We start from the raw sequence: 21697 nt of genomic DNA on the forward strand, positions 1-21697 counted from the left end.
GACAGTTACACAAAGACTGTTACGGTAGCAAAAAGCAAACAAATCAGTCTATCCAAACTAAAAGAAAACAGGAATCAGAGCCAGGAAATACACAAGAGTGAATGAGCTCTCCTACCCGGAATGAGATAGCTCAACCAAGAGTCCCTGATCTCACCCAAAGGGAAATTCCTCAGATCTCTGGGTAGCAAGCTGAGAATAGGGAAATGTTCAAGGTACCAGCTCCTCTGTATGTCACCTTCTTCCTGAAGTCCTTCTCTCCCTCCAGCAATTTGTCTCTGAAATGAGACTGGAATCATGTGCGTTCCTTCTCAAAGCCATAACCCAGAAGAAAAAAAGCTCTGCTCTTCCAAATTCTTGACAACTTTGCTCGTCACAAAGCTTGCAGCATTAAATAAGCATTCTTTCCACCAATGAGGAGAGTCATCTGCAAATGCCTAGGCTTGCACCCCAGTTTACAATAAGCACATGTTATAACAAAACAATATTTCAGTATATTAAAAAAATCTATTTTTCTTAAAATAAAGATTTTATCATAGGAGACATGTGTTGAATGTAGGTTATGTGTGTCTACATGGGTCTATCTAGATTTGACTTGTGGGGAAATGTGAATAGATATCTCTAGTCTCTTCTTTTTCCAAGGGATATTTTAGTTCCTGCCAAGAGAGAAACAGGAGGTTGGGACCAGTACGAAGGCCACCGTGTTCTCCTCAGAGATGGTATAGGTGATATTGGGCTAGAATTATATCTATGTCACCCTTCCCCTAAATATTTTTAGGAAAGTAATTTTAGGTTCAAGCTGCATTCTTGATTGCTCTCCGTCAGCAGGGAAGAAGTACTCCAAGTTAAATATTCAAAGGTTTGACTCTTCCCACCAAATACCAGTTACACAAAGATAAGTTGTGAATAGCAAATAAACCTATTTATTCAAGCTAATAGGAAACAAAAATTGGGGGCGGCTAGGTGGTGCAATGAATAGAATACTTGCCTGGAATCAGGATGACCTGAGTTCAAATCCAGCCTCAGACACTTAACACAAAAACTAGCCATGTGACCTTGAGCAAGTCACTTAACCCCAATTGCCCTCCCAAAAAAAGCAAAAAAAAAAAAGAAAACAAAACAAAAATCAGAGGCATTATACAGATTAGATTGTACCAGACAATACAGTGACTGAGGTACTAGTTCCTCCACATAGCAGCCTCTTCCTGGAGTCTCTCTCCAGGGACCTCTCTATGAAGAGCACCTAGAAACAAGTGTATGTCCTCTCTTGAAGTCCGAAGACAAAAAGACAAGTATCTCTATTCTCCAAAGCTCTTACCAACTCTGACTCTCACCCAAGTGTGGAACATTGACTAATCACTTTCTACCAATAAAAATATAATCTTGGGGTAGCTAGATGGTACAGTGAGTGGATGGAGCACCAGCTCTGGAGGACCTGAGTTCAAATATGTCCTCAGAAATTTACTAGCTGCATGACCTTGGGCAAGTCACTTAACCTTGATTGCTTTCATATATGTATATATACACATATATGTACGGTATGTACACACACATATATATTATATAAATTATATAATATATTATATAAATATATTATTAGATACAAATAATATATAAATGTATAATATATTATATAAATTCTATAATAAAGTATATATGTATGTATACTATATATATATATATATATAAAATACACATACAGACACACATATAGTCTTTTGCAAATGAAACTTGAAACCTGGTTACATTATATACTTTTAAAATTTGGAAAATCCTTAAGCAATGAACAAACATTTCTCTAATTTAGGGAAGCTATGTCTGCTATTGTTTAACTATTGGGAACTTACTGTTTGATTTGCCAAAAGTAGAGTAGAGAATTGAGGAAGTTACCTAAGTAATATAATAACAAGAACAATACCTGGCATTTAGGTAGTGCTATAAAGTTGATTAAGTTCTTTGGCCATAAGCCCTCATATAAGCCTCAGAACAACTTTGTGAGGTAACTATGAGAGGTAGTTATTCCATTCAGAAGATTAAAAAACTGAGGAACAGAGAGGTGGGAGTTTTTTGTTTGTTTGTCTTTACCCATGGTCACAAAGCTAGTAAATTTAAGAAAGAGGTTTCAAACCTGCCACTAGGCCGAGAGAAATGTCTAATACTGCTGTATATTAAATAGTTAGGTCCAAACAACTTGATAAGTATTTATGTCCCAAGAACTTAGTAGCCATTTGAAAAAATAATACATATAAACTTGAAGAAAAAAAAATCACATTGCTATTTCATTCTTAAATGATTACTTAATAATTACACAATTACTTAATAATAAGATATGTGCACCTGTTGGACACTATACAAGTACTCAAATCTTATAATCAGATCATACACTGCTACCTTCATTTCCTATCTCACACTGATTTTCATGGGGGTACAGTACTTGCTTTTTATCACAGCAACCACTGAAAACCCAGTTTCAAAAAAGATATGATGTCACAAATGATAAAGTTCAAGAAGTTACTGGAGCAGATGAAAGTCCAAGCAAACAAAAACCTTATCTCAATTATTCACGAATGTCATCAAAAGGAATGTAGCTTAATCTAATGCCGAAACTGAGAACTAGCTTGAGTTCAAACAATGTCTGGCGGATGTTGAGTATTATTGCGTTTCTCTCAAAAATTTGAAATATCCCGAGAGGAGGCATTTATGCTCCTGTGAATTTGTCACAGGGCATTCAACATACCAGATTGCACAGTATGGGGATCTTGGTCATATTACCTATCTCACTTGGAAAGTTGTGGTTTTTTTCTTTGAATTTTTTTCAGGTGAAATTGTTTGGAGCTTGGATTGAACAAATAATTGTCTCAGTTCTTTATTTTGTGTAGGCAGACACTAATACTGAGAAAGAGTCAGTGTAATGCGAATGTAAATTTTAAAGATCTTCCCTGCCCCTAGGCTAAAGTGCACCAGAAGCCTGGGGAGGGAGGCTTGTTTTTCAGTAGATACTTTTTGATTGGCCAGTGGGTCAATAAGGTTGTTACATTCTCTGAGTCAGGAGAAGGCTATATAAGCCCTGATGTGTAGCTTTGTTTTGGGGACTCACTTTGAGAAGTGTTCTGTGATTTGATCTGAATTCTGGGAAGCCATTGTTGAGAGTCCCCTGGCTTTGAAAAACCCAGAATGTGGAAACTCAGATGTTGACTGGGTATGGATGTAATGGTTGGACAGTTTGAAATCTGTCTACTTGATCTGTCTCTGTTTTGATAATTATGCCTGTATACTTTGAGGTTCAGGGTGCTGACCTTTTCTCCTGAACAAGGTAAACGATATATGTCTGACTGATTAAAGTAAGCTTGTTAATCCATTTTGAGTTGCTTTCCTTTAACAAAGCAGATCCAAGAACCTGTATGGGCAGCAAACCCTGAGGACGTGCTTGGGGTGCTTGCTGCTACAAAATGGTGTCACAAACAGGATCTGCAGAGTAAAAGGAAAGTATGGGGGCCGGGATAATTGTTTGTTTCCCAGTTGTGGTAGCTGTGACTCTGTGGAGCTGTGGAGCAGGAGAGAAGAATGGCCTGCATGCCGACTTCGCTGAGCTGAGAGCAGGAATGGTGAGCTGCCTGCATCGGGACCTGGGCAGAAGCCAGGAGCGGCTGCCGCCTGCGGGAGGAGAAGGAACCCAGGAGTTCAGAATTCAGCCACAGGAAAAGATAAGAACTGAGCAGCAAAGCAGGGGCACTGAGTGTGTTTCCTGGCTGCATCCCACAGTTTGGGACCCTGGGGGAGGATGGACTTGTGACTGTGGTGGGTGGGATGAAGTGCCTTGGACCCCCAAGGACCCCACCTTGTTGGTTTTGTTGCCCAGCCCCCTCTCTGTACTTGGAAGCTGGGGCTGGAGCTATGTGAGGGGCAGGACACCCCCCTTCCTCCTCCCAAGAGAACTTTATTTGGACTCTTGTTTTGAAGTGGTAATGCAATGTACTTTGTGTTTGTTTAAGGTCCAGTGGCCACTTTGGTAACTTCAGTTATGTATCTTGCAAATGTGACCTATGATTGTTAATGCTAATTCAAAAGTAAATTGTCTATGCTATAGGCATGAAAGATCTTGGGGCTGAATGTAATGGGAATGTGAATTTTAAAGATCTTCCCTGCCCCTAGGCTAAAGTGCACCTGGAGCCTGGGGTGGGAGGCTTGTTTTTCAATAGATACTTCTTGATTGGCCAGTGAGTCAATAAGGTTGTTATATTCTCTGAGCCAGGAGAAGGCTATATAAGCCCTGATGTGTAGCTTTGTTTTGGGGACTCACTTTGAGAAGTGTTCTGTGATTTGATCTAAATTCTGGGAAGCCGTTGTTGAGAGTCCCCCGGCTTTGAAAAACCCAGATGTGGAAACCCAGATGTTGACTGGGTATGGATGTAATGGTTGGACAGTTTGGAAAGCTGTCTACTTGATCTGTTAATGTCTTGATAATTCTGTCCGTATATTTTGAAGTTTGGGGTGCTGACCTTTATCCTCTGAACAAGGTAAACGATATATGTCTGACTGATTAAAGTAAGCTTGTTAACCCATTTTGAGTTGCTTTCCTTTAACAAAGCAGATCCAAGAACCTGTATTGGCAGACACCCTGGGGAAGCCAGGGTGCTTGCTGCTACAGTCAGGAAGAAATAGACTTCATGGAAACTGAAAAGCAGATTAGTTAAGCCAACAAACTCCATTTAATAAATATCTCTCATTCATTTTGTCCAAAAGGTCCCTTCCTTGACCACACTATTCAAGATTGAGTTTTGCCAGATGGGGGAGAAATTAGAGAAAGAAGGAAAAAATATCAAAACTCCCTGAAGCATCATCCTAGCCTCTAAACTTTTAGAAGTACCCATTAGTTTAATATAAAGAAAGATGTTGACTGTTTACTTACATGGAGCTGCTCAGTTCTGCATAAAGAAAGAGATAAATAATTTTCACATGACCAACAAAATAGAAGACTAGCCATTTTCTCCAGTTGTCCCAACCTCTCACTCCTCCCACGAATAGGAATTATGCATGAGATAAAGCTATTTCAGCTCTCTTCATGGTCCAAGAAAATGAACAAGATAAGCTTAATGAACTAACAACAGAGAAGGTTAATCCCTACCCCCTACAAAATTCAATAAGTACCCCTCCATCAACACCTTCTGGGCTCCTGGCTTTAGGACTACACAAACTGACCCATGTGCTTACAGCAGAACTCAACTCTATACGAGATCCAAAGATCAGAAATTAGCTCAGTGAGAAGCTAGAAAGCAGTAAGAATCAGTAGAATTTTGTGCTCCAAAAAATCTTGGTCTGAGAACAGAGAGATAGAAGGAGCTAGTTCAGGACATGTGTGAATATATTTGTGTGTGGTGGGAGAGGAGATGTTGTATGGCACTCTATAAATCCTAGAAGAAAGATCCCAGCATCCCTCCCCCTCAAAAATGTCAAGTGGGGTAGAGACTGAGACCATGAAATTTGAATTGTCTTTCTACCCTATAAAAGAAAGTTGAGATGGCTTTAAAGTACAGCACCCAGAAAAACCAAAGAGAGTCAGAAAGTGAGCAATAGAGAAATATAAGGAGGAAAAGAAAACCTTGAAATTACCAAAAATCTTAGGAGGAAGAAAATTCATTTAAAAATCTTAAGAATAACTTGATAAATTATGAGGGAAAATATTAATAATAGAAGAGAATATGACCAGTTAAAGGAGTCCTAGCATCGATGAATAAATATTGCAAGACAAAGGAAAATGCATCAACACCTGATGAGCCAGAGTAACCTGTGGATTCCTAAGAGAGCATGGAATTCTATCAGGATATTCCAGAGTGGTTTAAAAGAGAAATGAGAGTCATGAAAGAAGAATTTGTGGCCTATACAGCAGAAATAATTGGAAGAATAGAAAAATTTAAATCCACAGCAGCAAGACTCACAGAACAAACAAAGGAGAGGATAATCACTTGAAAATGGAAATACACAGGAATGAAAGACAATCTGGAAGAAGCTAAAACAATAATATTAAAAGAAAGCACAATCTCCATACATGGAAAACAAATTGATCTTGAAGATAGAATGTGTAGAGATAAATTAAGAAAATGTCTCCTAGAAGAATACAAAGTAAAAAAAAAAAAAACCTGAATATTATAATGTAAGAAGAAATAAAGCTGTCCACTATTTCTGAACACAGAAAATAAAGTGGCCATGAAAGAACCCACAGATCAGCTCCACAAAAACAAAAACAATCCTATGCTGCAAACTCCATGACACATAGTGATTAAATTTAACAATGCCATTGATAAAACAACAAATTCTGCAAGTTACCAAGAGAAAGACCTTCAGACATAAAGGAAATGAAATTCGGGTAGGACAAGGTTGTTCTATACCCACTAGAAACCACAGGAGGAAATTAAATAATGTGTTCTGAAGAGCAAGGGAGCTGAACATTCAGTCCAACCTACCAAGGCAAACTACTCTGGCAAATATGAGCCTGACTGTAAATGGGAAAAAAAAGATGTTCCACAAAAAGGAAATATTCAGGCTCAACAGAATAGTAATGGAAAGGTAAGGTGGCACAATGAATAGAGACTAGGCCCTACTCAAAAAGATATGAGTTCAAATCCAGCCTAAGACCCTTCCTAGCCAGGTGACCCTAGACAAGTCACTTAACTTCTATCAGTTTCTTTATCTATAAAATGAAGATAATAACAGCACCTACATCACAAGTTTATTGTGAGGACCAAATGAGATATTTATAAAGAGCTTAGTACAGTACCTGGAATATAGTAGGTACTGAACAAATCCTTCTTTCTTTCCTTCCTTCCTTCCTTCCACATGAAACATTCCTAGAAAAAGCAAACAAACCTGAAGAAAGTATTTGCTTCTCTAATACCCCACATTATAGAAATACAAAAAGTGTAAACATATATAGCAGCCAAGGATAACAACAAGCAAGATGAAATCACAACAAAACCAAAGGAAATAAGGATAATCAGAAACTTTTACACACACACACACACACACACACACACACACTGAGCAAAAATAAAGTAGATAAAAATATTAAAAAAGATAAAATATAGGTAAATAGAATAGAAAATAGATGAAAATATAGAACAGAAATTAATAAAATAACAAAGATACAAAATATCCAAGCTAACAAAAGAACAAGTAGAAATTCTAAATAACAAGTATAGATCTTAAATCTTAGAAAAGAAAACAGAAGTAGCTGTAAGAACAAACAAACAAAAAAGAAAACCAAACACCTATTTTTGATGGATTTATGGGGGTGGAAGAAATCTGCCAAATTTTTAAAGAAGAATTAGTACAATTTATGTTCAAAAATTGAGAAAGAAAGAATCCTACCAGAATCCTTTTATGAGGCAAATATAGCCCTAATACAGGAAAGGATAAGACACAGGAGAACTATGGGCCAGGAAAACCTGTGTTCAAATTTTACCTCAGAAATTTACTAGATGTGTAACCTTGGGCAAGTCATTTAATCCTGTTTGCCTCAGTTCCTCATCTGTAAAATGATTTAGAGAAGGAAATGGCAAACCACTTTAGTATCTTTGCCAAGAAAAACTCAAATGGGGTCATGAAGAATTGGACATGACTGAAATGACTCAACAACAAAACTGGGAAAACTGGAAAACAGTCCAGCAGAAATTAGGCTTGGAATGACACTTTATACCATATACTACAAAACATTACAAGTGCATTGTTGTTCAGTCGTTTTAGTCATGTCCAACTCTTCATGACCCCATTTGGGGTTTTCTTGGCAAAGATACTGTAATGATTTGCCATTTTCTTCTACAGCTAATTTTACAGTTGAGGAAACTGAGGCAAACAAGGTTAATTGACCTGCCCAGGGTCATATAGTTAGTAAGTGTCTGAGGTCATATTTGAACTCAGGAAGATGAGTCTTCCTGACTCCAAGCCCAACTCTGTTCAACTGTGTGCCACCTAGCTGCCCAGTATAAATGGATTATGTGACCTTAATATTAAAGATAATACTGTTCAAAAATTGAAAGAGAAGCAGATCACATACCTTTCACATCTATGAGTAGATATATTCTTGACAAAAGATAAAATAGATAACTTTGATTATAGGAAACTGAAAAGTTTCTTCACAAACAAAATTAATGTACCTGGGATAAGAAAGGAAACAGTAAAATGGGAAAAGTCTTTATATCAAATTTCTCTGAAATGAGTTTGGTATCTAATGGTTTGGTATTTGTTATATTCAGTGACTTTCTGGGAAGGGGAGAGGGAAGAATACTGGGAAAAACTAAAACCAAAAATATCTATGAAAACATTTTTTTAAAAGAATGTTTCTGAAAATGGATCACCGAAAGAAAGAGAAATATTTTCTTTCTTTTTAAAACTTTTTTCTTTATTAATTTGTTTGTTTACTTTTAGTGTACAAGATTCAGTTCCACAATCCCTTGAGTTTCAAATTCTCTCTCTTCCCTCCTCTTCCCTCCCCTCACCCCATGGCAGCATGCAATCAAGTATAGGATCTGCAAATACTTTCACATTCGACATTAGTCAGGTTTTAAAGGAGGTTTGTAACCAATGGAATGAGCAACAGGAAAGAGGAAACAAAACCAAACAAGAAAAAGAAAGAGAGCAGGTAGTTTGCTTCAGTCTGCATTCAAACTCTGTTCTTTCTAATCCTTTCTCTGAATGTAGACATCTCCTTCCATCATGAGTCTTTTGTAGTTGTCTTATAACCTTGCATTGCTGAGAAGAATCCAGTCTATCAAAGTTGGTCATCACACATATGTTGCGTCTGTAATTGTGAACAAATTTCTCTTGGTTCTGCTCTTCTCACTTAGCATCAGTCTGTATAAGTCTCTCCAGGTAAATATGGAGTCTGTCTGCTCCTCATTTCTTAGAGCACAATAGTATTCCATTACATTCATATACCACAACTTGTTTAATCATTCCCCAATTGATGGAAAGAGAGAAATATTAATGACCTGAGTCAGGCTAATTTGAGTATTTAGAGAGTTTGCAGAGACCTCCAAAGTTCTAAAATATATTGCATTTAAATCTAGTATCTACTTCAGCTAAGCTTTCTAAAACTAAAACTAGCTATTTACAGAAAATGATCTTAAAATAATAGGAGTAAGTGTGGCACAGGGCAGTAGAGAACAAGAGGAAGGGAATATGTCTTTGTCAATGATTTCCTTCTCTTTCACCATAGATGTAAAACCACATGCTGACAGTGAGCTGGAAATGTGTTTCTTCAAAGTGCATAGTGGGTTTAGTGCCTTCTTTTTGCAGAGTGATAGGATTGCAAAAAGGGGGGGGGGATTAAAAAGAAAGAAAAGAGAATCACTGAAGCATTTTAAAGCACAGAAGAGAGTAGAATAAAGGACAGCTTCAACAAGCAAGACAGTTGGGACAAGACACTGTATTTCCTGATGTTGAGCATTTTTATTGGTTGTCTTCCATGTACGGAACTCTCTCACCTCATCTCTCTCCTTTTTTCCTTCAAATCCTATCAAAAATCCCTCCCTCTACAGTCCCTCTTAATGCCAGTACCTTCTCTCTGTTGATTATCTCTACTTTATCCAGACAATATCTTGTACTCAACAAATATAGTTGTCTGCATGTTGTCTCCGCAATTAGACTATGAATCTCCTTGTGAACCAGAGCTGTGTTCCACTTTTCTTTGTATCGCTGATGTTTGCCTCAGTTTCCTTAACTATAAAATGGGATAATAATAGAACCTAACTCACAGGGTTGTTGTGAGGATCAAATGAGATAATATTTGTAACTTGCTTAGCACAGTAGTGGGCATATAGTAGGCACTAGTTAAATAGTAGCTATTATTATGAATATTATTATAGCCATTGTGTAGGTCAGTGGTGTCAAACAGAAAAGGCTCCCTGCCAGTCACATATTGATTTAGAAAACCACAAATTAACATTATCTATGTTGCATCTTATTTTTATGTCTTTTGTTAAATGTTTCCCAATTACATTTTAATCTGATGCAGCCTGAAGGCTATGAGTTTGACACGTCTGGCATAGATTGTTCCCCTGTTTCTTTACTTGATGTATATTCAATTTATGCAGGTCTTCTCATTATTCTCTGAATTCCTCTATTTGTAATTTTTTAAGTTCCAATTATATTCCCTTATGTTCATCCACCTCAATTTATTCAGTCATTCTCCAACTAATAGGCATGCACTTCTCCCTCACTCTGCCTCAGTTTTTATTGCCATAAAAAGTTGCTACTAAAAATAATTTGTTATCTAAGGGGTGCTTCTTTCTTTGACTATCTTTCTTTATTAGTGGGATAAGGAACACCTGACATTGGTGAGTCAAAGGGACTAAACAGCTTAATGACTTTTCCATAAATAAAAATAGTTTTCCAGAAGAGTTGAACTAATTCATAGTATATCTATCTTACTATAGTCCCTCCAACAATATTTCAGTCTTTTATCGTCTTTGCTAATTTGATGGGTATAAAGTGAAACATCACAGTTTTGCTTTCTCTTGTTTTCAAATTTTCTTATTAATGATTTGAAACATTTCTTCATACAATTCTTTTTTAAAATTTTTTATTCATTTGAACATAAACACATAAAGACAAAAAAGAGGACATTTTCATGTATATAACACAACATAAAAAAAGAGAATCCACTACAAAATCATGAATTTACATTTCACAGTTTACTTAAAAAAACTATATGGTAAATACTACGTCTTTCTCAAAGTTACTCTGCTTTCTGTGCTTCCTCCTAAATTTTCTTTTATTCTCTGCTGTGCATTTTTTATATTTTTCCTTCCTTCCCCTCCCCCCACCTCCACCCTAAGAGATGGCTACCATTAGACACAAATGTGGAGAAAGAGAGAGAGAGATATGTAAAACCATACCATACATGCTTCTATTTATCAATTCTTTCTCTGGAGGCAGATAGTATTGTCCTTCATAGCTCCTTTGTAGTTAATTTGGGTATTCAAAATTACATACTCAAAGTTGTTTGTAAAATGGTGTTGTTATGTACAAACCATTTTCTTGGTTCTACTCTTTTTACTCTTCATTATTTCATCCAAATTTTTCCATGTTTTTCTAAGCTCACCAAGCTCATCATTTCTAATAACACAGTATTATTCCATTAAGATCATATACCACAGCTTGTTCAATCATTCCCCAATGGAGAGGTATCACCTCAATTTCCAGTTCTTTGCACCACAAAGAGAGCTGCTATAAATATTTTACAACATATAGGTTCTTTTCTTTTTTCCTTAATCTTCTTTGGAAACAGACCTAATAGTGTTATTGCTTTGTCAAAGGTTATAGACAGTTTAATACTCTTCAGATTGCTCTCCAGAATGGTTGTATCAGTTCACAGTTCCACCAACAGTGAATTAGTGTTCCAATTTTTCCATACCCCCTCCAACATTTGTTGCTTTCCCCTTCTATCATTTTAGCTAATCTGATAGGTATAAAATGTTATGTCAAGGTTGTTTTAATTTGCATTTCTCTAATCAATAATAATTTAGAGCATTTTTCATATGACTATAAATTGTCTTGATTTCTTCTTTGGAAAACTTCTTGTTCATATCTTTTGGCCATTTATCAATTGGGGAATGACTAGTATTTTTACAGATTTGATGAAGTTCTTTATATAGTTGAGATATGAGACCTTTATCTGAGAAACAATGTATGAATTTCCCCCAAAAATTTCTGCTTTCCTTCTGCTCTTGGCTACATTGATTTTATTTGTGTAAACCCCTTTAAATTTAATGTAATTGAAATTATTCATTTTACACCCTACACTGTTCTCTATCTCTTGTGCATTCATAAATTGTTTGCCTATCCATTAGTCTGATAGGTATGTTCCATGTTCTTCTAACTTTCTTATGAAATCTCCTTCTATATTTAGGTCATATATATATATTACAACCTTAGCTTAGTAAATGGTGTAAGATATTGGTCTAAGTTCTATTTCTGCCAGACTGCTTTCCAGCTTTCCCAACAATTTTTTTTTACTAATTAATGAATTATTATTTCAAAAACTTAAGTCTTTATATTTATCAAACACAAGATTACTATAGTTACTTGTTACTATGTGTTGTATATATACTCCATTTCACTGATGAACCTATTTCTTAGCCAGTCCCAGATAATTTAGATAATTAGTGCCTTATAATATAGTTTAAAATCTGGTACTACTAACTCTCCTTTCTTTACATTTTTAAAAATTGGCTTCTTTCATATTCTTGACCTTTTGTTCTAACAAATGACTTTTGTTTTTTAAATCAGTAAAATAGTTTTTTTGTAATTTAATTGTAATGACATTGACTAAATAGATTAAACTGTCGCTTTTATCATATTAGTCCTTCCTGCCCATGAACAATTAATATTTCTCTCATTATCTAAGTCTGATTTTACTTGTATAAAAAGTTGTTGTTGGGATTTTTTATAATTTATTCATATAGTTCCCAGGTTTATTTTGGCAGGTTTACTACCAATATTTTATACTGGCTACAGTCGTTTTAAATGGAGTATCTCTTACTATCTCTTCTTGTAGGGTTTTGCTTGTGATACATAGGAATGCTAATGATTTATTTGAGTTTACTTTATATATGGTTACTTTGCTAAGATTATTGTTTCAACTAACTATTTAGTTGAAGCTTTAGGCTATTTCAAGTATATCATGATATATCATCTGCAAAAAGAAATTGTTTCATTACCTTATAGCCCATTCTGATTCCTTCTATTTCTTTTTATTCCCTATTGTTATTACTAGGATTTTAATAATATTGGTGGTAATGGGCATCCTTCTTTCACTCGTTATCTTCCTGGGAAGCCTTCTAGTTTATCTCCATTACAAATACTTCTTGCTGGGGTGGCTAGGTGGCACAGTGAATAGAACACAGGTCCTAGAGTGAGAAGCATCTAAGTTCAAATCTGACCTCAGACACTTAACACAAAAACTAGCCGTGTGACCTTGGGCAAATCACTTAACCCCAATTGCCCCTCCAAAAAGCAAAAAAAAAAAAAAAATTAAATAGAAAAAATTTAAAATAGAAAACAAATATTTCTTGCTGCTGGTTTTAGGTAAATGTTTCTTATCAGTTTAAGGAAAAAAATCACTTATACCTAAATTTCAAGTGTTTTTTTTTAAAATGGTATTGAATGTTGTATTTTATCAAAAGCTTTTTCTGCATCTGTTGATATAATCTTATGATTTTTGTTACTTTTATTACTGATATAATCAATTATGTTAATAGTTTTCCTGATGTTAAACCATCCCTGCATTCCTGGCATAAATCCTGCTTGGTCACAATGTATGATCTTTGTAATATATTGTTATAATTTCCTAGCTAGCATTTTTATTTATTTTGCATCCATATTCATTAGTGAAATATATCTATAATTTTCTTTATCTTTTCTTTTTTGGTTTATTTTTGCTTTTTTGGAGAGGGGAGGGCAGGGCAATTGGGGGAAGTGACTTGCCCAAGGTCACATGGCTAGTAAGTGTTAAGTGTTTGAGGTCAGATTTGAACTCAGGTCCTCCTGACTCCAGGGTTGGTGCTTTATTTACTAGTTGCCCCTTCTTTCTCTGTTTTAACCCTTTCTGGTTTGGGTGCCAATGTCATATCTTTTTTTTCATAAAAGGAGTTTGGTAGGACCCTTTCTTTGCATATTATTCAAAATAATTCATTTACTATGGAATTAGTTGGTCTTCAAATATTTGGTAGAATTCACTTGTAAATCCATCTGGTCCTGGTGTTTTTTCCTAAGAAAATTCATTTATGGCTTGTTCAATTTCTTTTTCTAAAATAGGTCTATTTAGATATTCTATTTCCTCTTCTGTTAATCTAAGCAGTTTATATTTTTGTAAATATTCTTTCATTTCACATAAATTTTTAGATTTATTGGCATATAAGTGAGCAAAATAACTCCTTATAATTACTTCGATTTCATCTTTGTTAGTGATATATTTGCCTTTTTCATTTTTAATACTATAATTTGGTTTTCTTCTATCTTTTTAAAAATCATATTAACCAATGATTTATCTATTTTGTTCGCTTTTTTAAATAAAACAAACTCCTAGTTTTATTTATTAAGTGAATTTTTGCACTCAATTTTATCAATCTCACTTTCAACTTTTAGAATTTCCAATTTTGTATTTAATTGGGGATTTTAATTTTGTTCTTTTCCTAGATTTTAAAAATTGCATCACCAGTTAATTGACATGCTCTTTCTCTAATTTATTGATGTAGATACTTAAAGATATAAAATTTCCTCTAATTACTGTTTTGGCTGTATGCCATAGATTTTGATATGTTCTCCCATTATTGTCATCTTCTTTAATGAAATTATTGTTTCTATGGCTTTTTCTTTAACCAACTCATTCTTTAAGATTAGGTTGTTTAGTCTCCAATTAATTTTTATCCTGTTTTTCCATGGTCCCTTATTAAATATAATTTTTATTTCATTGTGATCTGAAAAGTATGCATTTAATATTTCTGCTTTTAATCATAAAAATTTTATGCACAAATATATGGTGCATCTTTGTAAAGGTACCAGGTACAGCTGAGAAAAAGGTATATTCCTTTCTATTCCTATTCAGTTCTCTCCAGATATATATCATATCCATCTTATTTAAAATTCTATTGACTTCCCTCCTATTTAATTTTTGATTAGATTTATCTAATTCTGAGAACGGAAGATCAAGTCCCCCACTATTATAGTACTATTTTTTCTACATATAATTCATTTAACTTTTCCTTTTCAAATTTAGTTGCTACAGTATTTGGAGCATGTAAGATTAGTATTGATACTGCTTCATTGTATATGGTATCTTTTAGCATAATGTAGTTTCCCTGTTTATCTCTTTTAATTAAATATATTTTAGCTTCAGCTTTGAGATCATGATTGTTACACTTGTCTAATTTTTTTTTGCATCAGATGAAGTATAATAAATATTACTCCAGTTCTTTATTTTAAATCTGTGTGTATCTCTCATTTTAAAATATGTTTCTTGTAAATAACATATTGTTGGATTCTGATTTTTAATCCATTCTGCTATTCATTTATATTTTATGAATGAGTTCATCTCATTCACATCCAAAATTATAATTACTATTTGTGTATTTCCCTCCATACAATTTTTTCCTCACTATTATCCTTCTCCACCTTTTTATTCTATTCCTCCTCATATGTCTAATTTACTTCTAACCAATACCTCCCTAATCTACACCCTTTTAAGGAAACCCTCCCTTCCTGTCCCTTTACCTTACTATTTCTTAAGTTACACATACTTCTATAAGTCTCTTCCTTATCCTGTCCCCTCACCCTCTTATTTCTTTATAAATTTAGAAGACTTTTATGTCTTTCTAGATCCATATGTTGTTCCCTCTTTAATCCAGTACAGATGAGAGTTAGGTTATAATACTACCAGCCTCCCACCCCACCCCTACCTGCTTCCTCTACATCAGTGATTCCTTCCATGACTTATTTTTATGAGATAATTGCTCCTTTTTGCCTCTCTACCCAGTTTTGCTTTTTTAGAATTAACCCATCATATTCAGTTCAGTGCAAGTCTTTCTATCAAAACACTCAAGTAATGATGACAATCTTAAGCATATTGTTAACATTTTCACATATAAAAAGTAAACATTTGATCTTATTGAGTCCCTTGTAATTGGTCTTGAATGTTTACTTTAGGTTTCTCATGGATCTTATGTCAAATTTTCCATTGAGTTCTGGTCTTTTTGACACAAATACCTGAAAGTCTTTCAGTTCATTATATGTTCACTTTTTTCCCCATTCAGTATTATGCTCACCTTTGCTGGTCAAATTAGTTTTGATCACACCCCAGATCTTTCACTCTTCAAAATATAATGTTTTGATAAACATAAAAAGACCAATGATCTTTTAATGTAAAAGCTGCTGTCTTGTGTGATCTTGATTGTAGCTTTGCAGTATTTAAATAATTTATTTTTTCTTGTTGTTTGTAGTATATTCTCCATAACCAGGAAGCTTTGAAACTTGGCTATGATATTCTTGTAAGTTTTTACCCAGAGATCTCTTTCTGGTGGTGAAAGATGGATTTTTTTTCTATTTCTACTTTACCTTCTCATTCTAGAACTTCAGGGCAATTTTCCTCAAAAATTTCTTGTACTATCATACCAAGACTCTTCTTTTGATGATAACTTTTAGTCAGTCCAACAAGGAGACTTCATCTATTCTCCAGATCACTTGTTTTTCTAATGGTATGTTTCACACTCTCTTCTATTTTTTCATTCTTTTGATTTTTAAAAATTATCTCAGTGCCTTTAATATCATTAGCTTCCCCTTGCCCAATACTAGTTTTCAAGGAATTATTTTCTTCCTTAAGTTTTGTATTCTCTTTGACACAAAGACAGGATACTTTTGAAAGCTTTCTTATTGATATAGCTACAGATAGATATATAGATATAAAGAGAGAGATGTATGTATGTATGGTTTTTTTTTTGCCTTTTTGGAGAGCAATTGGGGTTAAGTAACTTGCCCAAGGTTACACGGCTAGTTTTTTTTTGTGTGGGTGTTAAGTGTCTGAGCCTGGAACCTAGCCGCACCTGTATGTATGTATGTATGTATAGAAAATACTTGCTAGCTGCTGCTGCTGCTGTTTGTCCTTTGCTCTCGAAGAGGAGCCTGACATCAGGGAAGTGGTGCCATGATATGCAAGAGAATTGGATTTAAGTGAGGGAGGGCTGTGCAAAGTCACCAGCCTCACTTTCTCCTGAGGAGTTATGTGGGTCCAGTAGCCAGATACAGATCAAGACAACTGGAGATGGCCCAGGATGCACCGAAGGACCTTGGCCTTTTCAAGCTAAGGTCTTTAATAGGTCTCAGTTTGATTGATTCAGTGATTAAAGCTTAATAAAACAATGAGGAAAAGAATGGTCTCTTAAAAAAAATAGATCTGGAAAGAAAAGACCCTAAGAGTTTCTAGCCAAAACAGAAACGATTGTTATTTACATTCATTCTGAACCAATCTGGGTCCAAACAGTGACCAGGTAAGGCTTCATCTGGCACCAGAGTGATTTTGGATTAAGGCTGGTCTTTAAGAGGAAAAACCAAAACCAAAAAAAAAGTTTCAGAGATTAAAATTTACTTTTGGGCAGAGCACTGGCAGGTAAGGGTGTGATAGCCTGTGTGGATAGAGAAGAAAGAAAAAAAGAAAGGGAAGGAAGGAAGGAAGCCATGTTGCCCCCCTGGAAGTTTGGTCCCTAGTGAGCAGCTCATATATTCATATATATATATATATATATATATATATATATATATATAAATCAATGTGTAAGAAATAGAAATTTGCAATTCTGGGTTCTGCTTTGTATATGGAAATACCTACTTTATATTATATCTGTTAAGTTCAATATTAAATGAAGAAAGAATCAGAGTTCAAAAATAATTTGCTTAGCTAGAGTGATGGGCTAACTTTAGGAAGAAATTAAAAGTAGGTAAGTATAAAGTCTTATACTTCAGTTTTTTTTAAATGAGCAGCATATATATATATATATATATATATATATATATATATATATATATACTATATATATGTGTGTGTGTGTGTGTGTGTGTGTGTGTGTGTATAGGTATAAGTAGCCTAGTTCTTCTGAAGATCATTCTAGGGGACAGTTATAAAAGCCAATGCATATTCAGATTTTAAGAAAGAATATTATACAGAATAAATGAAAGGGAGTCTTTTATACTCTGACCTAGTCAGATCATATCAGAAGTGTTACTTTCAGCTTTAGGTACCACTTTTCAGGAAGTATAGTAAGAACCTGCTTGTATATCCAGAGCAGGGTGATCAAAATGGTGAGGCTATTAGAGATTTGACATGCAAGGATCATTTGAAAGCATAGGGGATTTTTAGCCTAGAGAAAAGATAGGGAGGTTATGATAGCTGCCTGAAGTACTTATAGCATCACATAGAAAAGTGATTCTTATTCCTTTTTTTTTTTTTGGCCTCAGTAACAGAACTAGGAATAAGCCATGGAAGTTGTAGAGGGATTGGCTTAAGGAAAACCTGCTAAATGACCACAATTACCTGAATGTTGTATTCTCCCTCATTAGAGGGCTTCAAGTAAATCTGGATGGTTCCTTGTCAAGACATACAGTTTAGACTAGATGGGCTTTGAGGTCTGTTTCTAATTTAAGACAACACAGCTATGGAAAGAGACTCACTTAAGGATTACACAGAGGTGGTATTCAGGTCTCCTGACTCCAAGTCTAGGGCTCTTTATACTAAACTACACTGCTTCCTTTGAACGCATTCAAGTGTCAGTATATGTATGAATGTATGTGTGTATACATATATAGACTCTATATGAGTCTATATATATATATATATACATACTCTATATGACACAGACTCTAGGTTAAGAATATATGCTACAGAATTTCTTCAACTTGAACTCTGTGCTGGTTCTCTTCCCTGTCATTTGTCTGATAATAATGATCAGAGGGGCTAAGGTTATGTCTGTTATAACTTTCAAAGAATATTGAGTAATTTTGATACATGCATGGCATATTATTTTTTGAAAGAGTTCCTTTATGCTGGTATTCTGCTCTACTAAATTAAGTGCTCAGAAAAAATAAAACATCAAACAATAAGAAAAATGCAGTGATATATTCTCTATATCCTCTATATTATATTTTCTACATCATCTGTTGTGCCATGGTGAAGATGTGTTCTATTACTGATGCAAGGATAACTGTGTATTTGGATTTCTTGCCATGCTTGTTCTAAGTTGATTTTATACTCTTCTGTTTCTTTCTGTTTTATGCTTGCAAAATAATTCCTGTTACCTTCTAATGTCTTCATCAAGAATGACCTAAATGTGTATACAGATGATTCTTATAAAAATGTTTAAGCTGGGAAAATAGACAGGATTTGTTGCTATTCTCTTGATTTTCTCTTTTGGGGGGTATTATTTTGTATTAATAAGGTCCATGATATCTTCTATGCCTTTGATATTGTCCACTCCTTCGGATACATTTTGACCCAAACTCTCACTCTCATAATTATGTCACCTACAGAATTTTCCTTTATGTACATTTTGTCAAATCAAATTGCTTTTCTTATGTTCTCTTTAGTGCCATTTCTTTTCCTCTAAAACACATCTAGGAATTGTGACATTAGAGTTCAAGTGTAGTGACTTAACAGTGAAAATAGTTTGTTATAAAACATCTTTTCAAATCTGTCATATTTTTTCTTCTGTTTCTGGACTGCCTTCCTTTTCATCCTGAAATGTTCTCAGGATGACATTGTATATTTGAATTTCTTGTCATGCCAATCTAAATTGATTTTACCCTCCACTTCTCTCTCTTTTTATGAAATGACAATCATCACAATCTTCTATTATCCTTAAGATTTTATAAATGAGATCTAAGTTTGTGTTGCTCTCCATTGCTATATCTTACCACTTGTCAAGTAAGTCAAGTATTTACTGAATGAAACAATTTTTAATTTAATTTTTTTTGCTTTTTTTTTGGAGGGGAAGGCAGGGCAATTGGGGTTAAGTGACTTGCCCAAGGTCACAGTCTGTGTCTGAGTCCACATTTGAACTCAGGTCCTTCTGACTCCAGGGCCAGTGCTCTATTCACTATGCAACCTAGCCACCCCAATGAAACACTTTTTAGACCTTCTTGATCTCCTTGTTATGGCAACTGATTTAGATTAAACTTCTCTATTAAATACAGTCTGTGTTGGGGAGGCCAGGTAGCACAGTGAATAAGAGCACCGGCCCCAGTGTCGGGATGACCTGGGGATCGAATCCGGGCTCAGACACTTATCACCCACCCAGAAACACCTGGCCATGTAACCTTGAGCAAGATACTTAATCCCAATTGCTGAGGGGTGGCCAGGTGGCTCAGAAAGTAAGAGTACTGGCCCCAGTGTCGGGATGACCTGGGGATCGAATCCGGGCTCTGATACTTAGCACCACACCCAGAAATAACTGGCTGTGTAACCTTGAGCAAGTTACTTAACCCCAATTGCTTTAAAAAAAAAAAAGAAATACAGTCTGTGTATCCTTGTATCCCATTTATCATCATCTTAAATTGTTTGAGATGGAGTTGTTTTAATTGCACCCCACATATTTTTCTCATTTTATCCTTCTAGATTTTTTATTTTATTTTATTTTATTTTTTGCTTTTTGGAGGGCAATTGGGGTTAAGTGACTTGCCAAAGTCACACAGCTAGTTTTTTTGTGTTAAGTGTCTGAGGCCAGATTTGACCTCAGGTGCTCCAGACTCCAGGGCTGGTGCTCTATTCACTGCACCACCTAGCCACCCCAGTCCTTCTAGATTTTTACTAATTATTTTATTTGCTCTAAAAAATAAGTGGTCTGATAGAACATAGTTAATTATGGTGTGCTTCCACATCAGATTTCCCATCTGCTAAAATTCATTAAAACCACTTGGTAGTGCTGTCAGGAAGAGTTTGAGTTTTAAGGTAGAGATTGAAAGTAAAATGGAGTAGTCACTAATCAAAAGAGTCCCATCTTTGAAATTCAGACTTGGTCAGTCTTTCTTAACTATACCTTTTCCTCCCACTGAGCAGACCTACTTTCTAATTCAGGAGTGGGGAACCTGTGGCCTCAAGGCCACATGTGACCCTCTAAGTACTCAAGTGTGGCAGTTTGGCTGAATTCAAATTTTACAGAACAAATCCCCTAAGTAAAAGAAACTGTTTTATAAAACTTGGACTCAGTCAAAAGACTGCACGTCTAAGGTCTAAGGACCTAGAAGGCCACATGTAGCCTCAAAGCCACAAGCTCTCCACCACTGTACCCTCACTCCACTAAGCGCACATGGAGAGAATGCAATGTAACAAATAATGTAACACAGTTTCAACCTAGAAGAAAAAAAATCAAATGGAAGATCCAGACTCACATGGCTTAATCTCTTCTGCTATTGGAAGGATTATTAGACTTATTACTTTAAAAAAAAATCAAATCCCATAACACTTTTTCAAAATTTTAGTTCAGAGTCCTCGATGCAAGGGAGAAAATCCTGGTGTTATAGGCAGAAGTTCACAGTCCTGTCCTGTTTATCACGATGTACCTCAAGCAAGCCCTTCACTGGTTTTCTCCATTGTAGCCATCCTGGTTGCAATTAAGAGCAAAAGCAAATCAACAAAAGTTGTTATGGGTCATAAATTTATATTGATATCAGGAATTTTGAACAGCTTAAAGAAATGGTGAAATTTAGAAATAAATCTCTGCCATCTACCTCATGTACAAGGGGAGGGAGGAGAGCAAAAGCATTTCACAGTCTTTTAGTGAGGAGTGGCTAGGTGGTGCAGTGAATAGAGCACCAGCCCTGGAGTCAGGAGGACCTGACTTCACATGCGGCTTCAGACACTTAACACTTACTAGCTGTGTGACCTTGGGCAAGTCACTTAACCCCAATTGCCCCCCCAAAAGCAAAAAAAAATGTTAAGCTGCACAGTCTTTTAGTGGATCTCAAGGAATGACAACACTCAACACATCATTCTGCTCCAGTCACAATCCTTCTAAGGGAGAATGAATAAGCAGAACAGCAAGCAGGGGGCAGTTCAGGCCACATCAACAATCCAGTCTTAGTCCATTCAAAGTGACTACTGGAGCATCTATACCTCCTTGACCTTACTGCCAGTTCCTCTGCTACCGTACAGCTGCTGCCACCT

General features: G+C 35.4%; 1 long non-coding RNA gene across 1 annotated transcript in view; it reads left to right on the plus strand.

Annotated features, from left to right (window-relative positions):
• The window catches only part of LOC138142052 (uncharacterized), a 357105-nt gene that overhangs the window by 161190 nt on the left and 174218 nt on the right, over positions 1-21697 (plus strand). The window lies entirely within an intron of this gene.

The sequence above is a fragment of the Petaurus breviceps genome, unplaced genomic scaffold (assembly GCF_028583685.1).
Source record: "Petaurus breviceps papuanus isolate PSGF00001 unplaced genomic scaffold, PetGlider_PUasm1.0 90515, whole genome shotgun sequence".
NCBI classification, from domain to species: Eukaryota; Metazoa; Chordata; class Mammalia; order Diprotodontia; family Petauridae; genus Petaurus; species Petaurus breviceps.